Here is a 10,476-nt window from a genome sequence, read left to right on the forward strand (position 1 = left end):
ATAGGAACCTAATTAAATGGCCATATCAGCCATCGTTTACTGAGCAGATACTACACGCCAAACATGTCACTCGCTTTTCACATAGCATCTCTCTTCATACATCACTATCATATTTCATGTATCATGTTCCTTTCATATATCGTCTTACCACACCATCATCTTTCACATACAGGTCTTGCTATTTCCAGCTTAAAGAGCCTGAAGATCAGTATGTAAGTATGCATGTTAGTTGCTCAGTCATGTCCGACGCTTTGAGACCTCATGGACTATAACCCACCAGGCTCCTCTGTCCATGGGATTTCCCAGGCAAGAATACTAGAGTGGGTAGTCAATTTCAGGGGATCTTCCTGACTCAGGGATCGAACCCATGTCTCACACATTGGAAGCAGATTTTTTTTTTTTTTACCATCTGAGCCACCAGGGAAGCCCAGTGAGGTTAATTAACTGAACTAAGGTCACAGCGTCTTTAAAGGAGCCAGATTCAAACCCCAAGCTATCTGTCATCAAAGGCCGAGTTCTTTCCACTCCACTGTGCTTTCCTGAAAACGTGCCTCCAGGGCCTCATACTGAAGCTGTGAAGTAATACTTTAATACAAATACAGTCATAGCGGCCCTGACTGCCTTTTTTCTCCCACACCTCAGATCATTCCACGAACTACTAAAGTGTCATCTGTAACCTGAGAAAACGTCTTCCCAGAGGCGTTTCACCTGCAATCACCGAAGATAAGAAAGCATTCCATATGCCTCGCCACTCTTAACTCAGTCCACAGAGGTCAGCCCTTCAGGTTACCAGAGTTTCACGACTGAGCAGAGGGGAAACCAGTGGACTAAAGGGACATTCATCTAACAGATAAGACTTGCAAATATCAGCTCCCGAGTAACAGTCACGTACCACCACGCACTGACTGCTATGCATGTCCTGTACGAATTGAAATATGCAAAATAAACAGTTGAGCACACAAAGTGTTTTTCCAAAAACAAGTCATTTGCAAATGCAAATTGAGGTCACATAGGCATGAACTGTAAAATAAGTTAGGCCATTCATGTTTTATCTCTTCAGCTCCAAGAACTTCACAGCTGATCTTAATGTGTGCGTGAATATTTTACGTGTGTGTTTTGAAAGTAATGTATTACCTTTCTTAAAATTCTCTATAAATGGCAGATTGTGGCTGAAATGTTTTTTTCAAACACCTAAGCTTTCCTAAAACACTGAACCTTTTTCTCAGAACCCAGTGTGTTCGAAGTGAGGTAAGCAAGTGTCATTTCTTTCAAACATAAGTGTTTCCCTTTAAAGTAATTTTATTGGTCTCTGGAAAACATTTGTGTAAAACATTACATTTTATAGATTTTTAAAAATTTCCTTTTCATACTCTTATCAGTTATACGCTATTGAAACTGACTGAGCAGCTATATTGGTTAAAATGATAGAATAAGAATGTATCAATACCCTGTAATGACCTATATGGGAAATGAATCTTTAAAAAGGTGGATATAAAAAAATAAATAAATAAAAAGGTGGACATAGATATATATATCTCTGACTCACTTTGCTGTACAGCAGAAAGTAAAACAATGTAAATCAACTCTGCTCCAATAAAATTTTTTTAAAAGAATGTATTATAGTGTTAAATTCGTCTATACTATGTGTTTTTTAATTGTGGCAAAATAGCCATGACATAAAATTTGCCCTGTTAACCATTTTTGAGTGTACAGTTAAGTAGCACTAATTACGTTCACATTGTACTTAATCACCACTACCTATCTCTAGAACTTTTTATTTTTCAAAACTGAAACTGTACCAATTAAACAATAATGCCCCATTTCCCCCTCCCCAGTCCCTAGAAACTACCATTTCATTTGTCTGTATGATTTTGACCTACTCTAGGTACCTCATGTAAGCAGAATTGTACAATATCTATCTTTTTGTGATGGATTATTTCACTTAGCACAATGTCCTTCAGTTTCACTCATTTTGCAGCATGCATCTGACTTTTCTTCCTAAGGCTGAATAATAGTTCATTGTATGTATACGCCACATTTCATTCACCCGTTTGTTGAGGGACATTTGGGTGGCTTCCTTCAGCTACTATATGTAACGGTGGTATAATCATGTGTGTACAGACATCTCTTTAGGATCCTGCTTTCACTTCTTTAGGTCTATGCCAAGAAGTAGAATCACTGAGTCATATGATGCGTGCTCAGTCGCTTCAGTCGTGTCCAACTCTTGCAACCCCATGGACTATAGCCCGCTAGGCTCCTCTGTCCAGGGGGTTTCCCAGGCAAGGATAGCACAGTGTGTTGCCATTTTTTTCTCCAGGAGATCTGGCTGACTCAGGGATAGAACCCAGGTCTCCTGCATTGCAGATGGATTCTTTACCAGTTGAGCCACCAGGGACTAACCCCCATTAAATACATGACTTGCAAATATTTTCTCCCAATCCATGCATTGTCCTTTCACCCTTTTGACTGTGTCCTTTGATGCAGCACAATTATCTTTCATTTTGTTACTCGTGCTTTTGGTGCTATATTCAAGAAATCACTGCCAGATCCAATGTCATGAAGATTTCCCCCTAAGGTTTATTCCAAGTTTTATGGTTTTAGCTCTCCCATTTAGGTTTTTATGCATTTTAAGTTAATTTCTGTACATGATATAAGGTAGGGGCTCAACTTCATTTTTTGCATGTGGATATATATGTGTGTGTGTGTGTGTATATATATATGCCATCAATTCTTATTATTCATGGAAATTTTGTTCTACACAGTCATTTTAAACACTGAATTAGGGAATACTGAGCCATTGCTCCAAGAGAAATACAAGGTTAGTCTCCTGAGAGACTGTGGTCACATTTTTGTCAACTAATCAATACATAATCTTGTATTATGTGTGTTTCTGTTTAAAGATACCCTATTCAATGTACATTGTTGATTTATTAATGTTGAGCTCAGAGCCAACAGCACTGTGACTCATGGCTGAATGAAGCTTATCTAACATACTGATTTTCTCTATAAAAAAAAGATTTTCTCTCTGCTCTTAGGAACACTAGAATGCACTTCAGCACAATGTTTGGGGTGATTTTAAACAGAAAAATCACCAACGAAAAATATAAAAAATGAGGAAAAGGGTGGCACAAAATGGACAGTGAAAAGGACACTCGCGTCCAGTGCAAGAGCAGAAACATGAAGGCAGAGTGTCACCTTGTTCCACTGCACTTGGACACCCATGCACAGACTGACTGAAATGTTTTGCTACTCTGCCTGTTTCTGCAAACGACCATGAAATTCCCACGTGTATTGATGTGGGGATTACAAACACATTTTAGTGGGACTGCCCTAGTGGTCCAGTGATTAAGAATCTGCCATCCAACGCAGAGGACATGGGTTCCACCCCTGATCAGGAACCATATGCCACAGGAAACTGAAAAGAGCCCACATATCACGACAAAGACTCAGCTCAGCCAAAAATAATAATAATTTTAAAACACACACGTAAATACATTTTAGTGAGTAGGCAAATTTGAAAAAATTGAATCCATGGATAATGAGGACTGTGCAAATATGTATTTCGACTTTGCTTCAGGAATCCTTCTCTCTCTGACATCCATTGAGAGAAAGAACTGGATACGCATAAGCTGTGAGAATACTATGGATGTGCTTAGCCTTGGTCCCATATCAAGGACTCTGATATAATTTAGTTGGGTTCCTCCTCCCCATCAAGAACTAACGTACCCTCTCTCACCCACAAGCATCATTTTAGGAAGCAGTGAGGAAAATATGTTCATTCTAATTCTGAAATCATACTGTACGTGGTTGTTTGGTCCAAATCATTGACTTTTCAGATGACAGGTCAGGTTGACTCAAGTAAATAAATACCTGTCCATTGGGAAGACAGATGCACCTTACTAGCAAGACCCAGTGCCCTCAAACACTTGAGCAGGTGACTCAGATACTTCACCTGGCTCCAGTGTAGCTTCTGACAGGAGGAGACACCCCTCTCTAAAAAATTACTAAACAAGCAAGGGAAAGTACTGCATAGGAACATGGAATGTTAGGTCCATGAATCAAGGTAAATTGGAAGTGCTCAAAAAGGAGATGGCAAGAATGAACATCGACATTTTAGGGATCAGTGAACTAAAATGGACAGGAATGGGTGAATTTAATTCACATAACCATTATATCTACTACTGTGGGCAAGAATCCCTTAAAATAAATGGAGTAACCCTCATAGTCAACAAGAGGGTCCAAAATGCAGTACTTGGGTGCAATCTCAAAAACACAAATGGTCTGTAGTCGTTTCCAAGGCAAACCATTCAATACCACAGTAATCCAAGTCTATGTCCCAATCACTAATGCTGAAGAAGCTAAAGTTGAATGGTTTTATGAAGACCTACAAGAGCTTCTAGAACTAACACCTAAAAAAGATGTCCTTTTCATCATAGAGGACTGGAATGCAAAAGTAGGAAGTCAAGAGATACCTGGAGTAACAGGCAAGTTTGGCTTTGGAGTACAAAATGAAGCAGGGCAAAGGCTAACAGAGTTTTGCCAAGAGAACACACTGGTCATAGCAAACACCCTCTTCCAACAACACAAGAGAAGACTCTACTCATGGACATCACCAGATGGTCAACACCGAAATCAGACTGATTATATTCTTTGCAGCCGAAGATAGAGAAGCTCTATGTAGTCAGCAAAAACAAGACTGGGAAATGACTCTGTTCAGACCATGAACTCCTTATTGCCAAATTCAGATTTAAATCGAAGAAAGTGGGGAAAAGCACTAGATCATTCAGATATGACCTAAATCAAATCCCTGACAATTATACAGTAGAAGTGACAAATAGATTCAAGGGATTAGATCTGATTGAGTGCCTGAAGAACTATGGACGGAGGTTCATGACACTGTACAGGAGGAAAGAAGCGAGAGACAAAGGAGAAAAGGAAAGATACACCCATCTGAATGCAGAGTTCCAAAGAATAGCAAGGAGAGATAAGAAAGCCTTCCTCAGTGAGCAATGCAAAGTAATAGAGGAAAGCAATACAATGGGAAAGACTAGAGATCTCTTCAAGAAAATTAGAGATACCAAGGGAACATTTCATGCAAAGATGGGCTCAATAAAGGACAGAAATGGTATGGACCCAATAGAAGCAGAAGATATTAAGAAGAGGTGGCAAGAACACACAGAACTATAGAAGAAAGATCTTCATGACCCAGATAACCATGATGGTGTGATCACTCACCTAGAGTCAGACATCCTGGAATGCGAAGCCAAATGGATCTTAGGAAACATCACTACAAACAAAGTTAGTGGAGGTAATAGAATTGCAGCTGAGTTGTTTCAAAGCCTAAAAGATGATGTTGTGAAAGTGCTGCACTCAATATGCCAGCAAGTTTGGAAAACAGCAGTGGCCACAGGACTGGAGAAGGTCGGTTTTCATTCCAATCCCAATGAAAGGCAATGCCAAAGAAAGTTCAAATTACCACACAGTTGCAATCACCTCACACACTAGCAAAGTAATGCTCAAAATTCTCCAAGCCAGGTTTTAACAGCACATGAACCGAGAACTTGTTCAAGCGGGATCTTAAAAAGGCAGAGGAACAAGAGATCAAGTTGCCAACATCTGTTGGATCATAGGAAAAGCAAGAGAGTTCCAGAAGAGCATCTGCTTTACTGACTACGCAAAGCCTTTGACTCTGTGGATCACAACAAACTGTGGAAAATTCTTCAAGAGATGGGAATACCAGGCCACCTTATCTGCCTCCTGAGAAATCTGTATGCAGGTCAAGAAGAAACAGTTAGAATTGGACATGGAACAATGGACTTGTTCCAAATTGGGAAAGGAGTATGTCAAGGCTGTATATTGTCACCTTGCTTATTTAACTTATAAGCAGAGTACAACATGCAAAATGGCAGACTAGATGAAGCACAAGCTGGAATCAAGATTGCTGGGAGAAATGTCAATAACCTCAGATACGCAGATGCCACCATTCTTATAGCAGAAGTAAAGATGAACTAAAGAACCTCTTGATGAAAGTGAAAGAGGAGAGTGAAAAAGCTGGCTTAAAACTCAACATTCAAAAAACAAAGATCATGGCATCTGGTCCCATCACTTCATGGCAAACAGATGGGGAAACAATGGAAACAGTGACAGACTTTATTTTCTGGGGCTCCAAAATCACTGCAGATGGTGACTGCAGCCATGAAATTAAAAGATGCTTGCTCCTTGGAAGAAAACTTATAACCAACCTATATAGCTTATTAAAAAGCAGAAACATCACTTTGCTCACAAAGGTCCACTAGTCAAAGCTATGGTTTTTCCAGTAGTCATATATGGATGTGAACGTTGGATTATAAAGAAAGCTGAGCACCAAATAACTGGTGCTTTGAAACTATGGTGTTGGAGAAGACTCTTGAGAGTCCTGTGGATTGCAAGGAGATCAAACCAGTCAACCCTAAAGGAAATCAGTACTGAAAATTCACTGGAAGGACTAATGCTGAAGCTGAAGTTCCAACCTTTGGCCACCCAATGTGAAAGAACTGACTCATTGGGAAAGACCCTGATGCTGGGAAAGATTGAAGGCAGGAAGAGAAGGGGACGACAGAAGATGAGATGGTTGGATGGCATCACCAACTTGATGGACATGAGTTTGGGTAAACTCCAGGAGCTGGTGATGGACAGGGAGGCCTGGCATGCTGCAGTCCACGGGGTTACAAGGGGTTGGACACGACTGAGCGACTGAACTGAACTTTTCTGAAACAAATACTGTTAGTTCTTCTCAGCTTGGCTCTAAGGGGTGTTACTGGAAATGGACGGGACACTGCATTGCTATATTCACTTCCCTTGAACCTCAGTAACCTGAGGTTGCACATGGGGAGTCCCAACAATTGAGAAATACTACTAAGATCCCATTCTCCGAGAATTCAAGACTGAGGGCAGTCATGGGCCGGTGGTGAGTCCAAGTTAAAGGTCAGCTCGTGGAGGCTCTGGGACTCTTCAAACTGACTTCTCCCTGCTGAGACCTCCTTCATGCCTTTCCATGGAAATGAGTTGATTTCATTCAAACTGAAATAGGCTTTCCTGTTTTACTTCATATTTCTAGCATTTGCAATGAATGTCAGTTTATGTCTATGTATGTGTACATACTTTTATATCAATAGATATGAAGTATATTCATATTGTGTGTCCATTATTCCTTCCTCACTGTGTCTAGATATCAGGATTTAATCACTTCTTTATTTGAGGCATGTGCCTCCTTCCGCAGAAATAGATTGTGTCTTCTGGTGTTCCTGTGGGTTCAGCTGTGTCTCCTAAAGTGAAGTGAAGTGAAAGTCGCTCAGTCATGTCCGACTCTTCGCGACCCCATGGACTATACAGTCCATGGAATTCTCCAGGCCAGAATACTGAAGTGGGCAGCCTTTCCTTCTCCAGGGGATCTTCCTAAAAGATGCATTCAATTCTTAAACCCCAAGAGCTGAGAAGGCAACTTATTTACAAATAGAGTGTCTGCAGATGTGCTCAAGGTAAGATAAGGTCATACTGGATTAGAATGGTGTTCTTATAAGAAGAGAGAAATGTGGACACAGAGACACTGACACCCAGGGGAGAAGATCACAAGAAGACAGAGGCCGAGACGGGAATGACACATCTATAAGCCAGAGAACACCAAGAACTGCCATCAATATCAGCAGCGAGGGTGAGGTGACGAAGGATCTTCTAGGTCTTCAGAGTCAGCATGGCCCCGTCATTATCTCTATTTCCAATTCCCAGAACTGTTGGGTTGGCCAAGAAGCTCATTTGGATTTATCCATAATATCTTATGGATAACTTGAACGAACTTTTTGGCCAAGCCGGTATATGTGAGAAGGCTTCCCTGGTGACTCAGACAGTAGAGTCTGCCTGCAATGCAGGAGACCCAGGTTCGATCCCTGGGTCAGGAAGATCTCATGGAGAAGAGAATGGCTACCCACTCCAGTATTCTTACCTGGGAAATCTCACAGACAGAGGAGCCTGGAGGGCTATAGTCCATGGGATCGCAAAGAGTTGGGCACAACTGAACAACTAACACACAATATATGAGTGAATAAGTTTTTTGGTTTAAACCATCCAGTTTGTGGTAATTTGTTAGATCAACCCTAGCAAACTAAAGATGTCTCTTCTGGAAACAGTACTGCCTGTATAATGCTTTGTCTCTTTCATCTTGGGGAATTATTTCTTAATTAAATGCATCATAGAGAACATCTATCTAATTTTCCGAGATCCAAGAACATTATTTGTTGCAGATCACAGAGAGATAAAGGGGAAGAGTCAGAAGAATAACACAATCTCTTGACTACTTGATTTGTGTTTCTTTCCAACGCACACACTTGCAAACAAATTTTAAACAAATGGTAAAAAGAACAAAAACATAATTCTTTATCATCCTGTCAAACTACAGTTATAGATTTAGCAGCAATGAAGAAATACATTCAGAGCTACAGGAGCTAGCGCCTCACTGTGCCAAATATACCTTAAGATTCGGCTCGGTTCAATAAATAATTTTTAAATACAACCTATCATGTCTTGGATTTTGCTCCTTATCATAATATCACATGCAGTGGGATTCAGACCTGCATCATTTAACTCATGACTCTCACAGATTAAACATTTTCTACCTTCCGGGACTTCCTAGGTGGCTCAGTGGTAAAGAATCCACCTGCCAATACAAGAGATGCAGGTTAGATTTCTGATCCAGGAAGATCCCATGTGCTGCAGAGCGACTAAGCCCATGCCCCACAACTACTGAGCCTGTGCTCCAGAGACAGACCCCCAGCTACTGAAACCCACACTCCCTAGAGCCCGTACCTCACAAGAAAAACCACTGCAATGAGAAGCCTGCACGCCACAACTAGACAGTAGACCCTCTTTCCACAACTGCAGAAAGCCAGCACAGCAGTGAAGACCTAGCACAGCCAAAAATAAATAAAATTAGATATATATATAAACATCTGCTACCTTCCTTTTCCCAAATGAATGCCTCAGACACACAACATGCAAACCCACAGTAATGCTGAGACCTTGACTGAAGCATTAGGTGTATGTGGAAAATCTATACATCTATATATTTCCAGTGAATAAGAGCTATTCCTCTCCAGATTATTATATATCTAAAGAGCAAATACTGACAAGGGAAGGCTTAGCATCAAAGATAAAAGGTGAGGCGGGATATGCTATCCTTGGTGACGTCAAGAAGCACCATGTACCATCACTTCAAATTTCAGAGCTTGTTGGTCATTCTGTTTTCCTAAAACTGAACAGTAAATCTTATTTCAGAAACAAGGCTGATCAGAGATAAAGTTTGAGTTATTTTATTAACAATTTAGATCAGCAAGTTATGACTCTCATTCACCGGTGAGTAGGTACACAATATTTACTTTTCTGAATGCCAGAGCGTGACACTGAATTTTCTTCAAAATTACTAATTTATTTATAGTTCACTTCTTTTTGGTGAACGGTCTTCAAGAATTATGGTTACCTTCAGAAGAATTCAATAAAACTTATTTTACAGTGCCTTACAATTTTAGTTATCAAGATTCATTAAAATTCAGTACCACCTGTGCTTTTTGGTATTGCATGTATGGTGGGATTTATTTTTAAATTTTTTGTGTTTCTTTGCGAGATATGTACCGGTACTCACTGACAACATGTTTTTTTCAGCCATACAACTTCTTCAGTTTTTGTGTAATATTACTACATAACCAAGCCTTGCAAATTCTTTCTGGTTTATGTATAAATACATACGCATGAATATGTATATTCAATACATATTTATATATGCTACTCTATTTTAAAAGTTCTTTAAAATTAGTTCAACATATGCATGACAAAAAATTCTTAATATCATTTCAAAAAATTATCCTTGTATAATTAAGAAATGTCTTACACTTCAGCTACTCTTTTTTTTTTTAATTGAAGGATAACTGCTTTACAGAATTTTGCTGTTCTTTGTTAAGCCGCAACATGAATAGGCCACAGGTATACATATATTCCCTCCCTTTTGAACCTCCTTCCATCTCCCTCCCCATCCCACCCCTCCAGATTGACACAGCCTCTGTTTGAGTTTCCTGAGCCATACAGCAAATTCCCGTTGGCTATCTACTTTACATATGGTAATGTAAGTTTCCATGTTACTCTTTCCGTACATCTCACCCTCTCCCCATGTCCATAAGTCTATTCTCTATGTTTGTTTCTCCATTGCTGCCCTATAAATAAACTCTTCAGTACCATTTTTCCAGATTCCATATATATTCATTAGAATAAGATATTTAACTTTCTCTTTCTGACTTACTTCACTCTGTATAACAGGTTCTAGGTTCATCCACCTCATTAGAAATGACTCAGATGCATTCCTTTTTGTGGCTGAGTAATATTCCATTGTGTATATGTACCACAACTTCTTTATCCATTCATCTGTCGATGGGCATCTAGGGCATTGCTTCCATG

The sequence above is a fragment of the Moschus berezovskii genome, chromosome 26 (assembly GCF_049115385.1).
Source record: "Moschus berezovskii isolate FMDL1 chromosome 26, NW_MosBer_1.0, whole genome shotgun sequence".
Classification (NCBI taxonomy): domain Eukaryota; kingdom Metazoa; phylum Chordata; class Mammalia; order Artiodactyla; family Moschidae; genus Moschus; species Moschus berezovskii.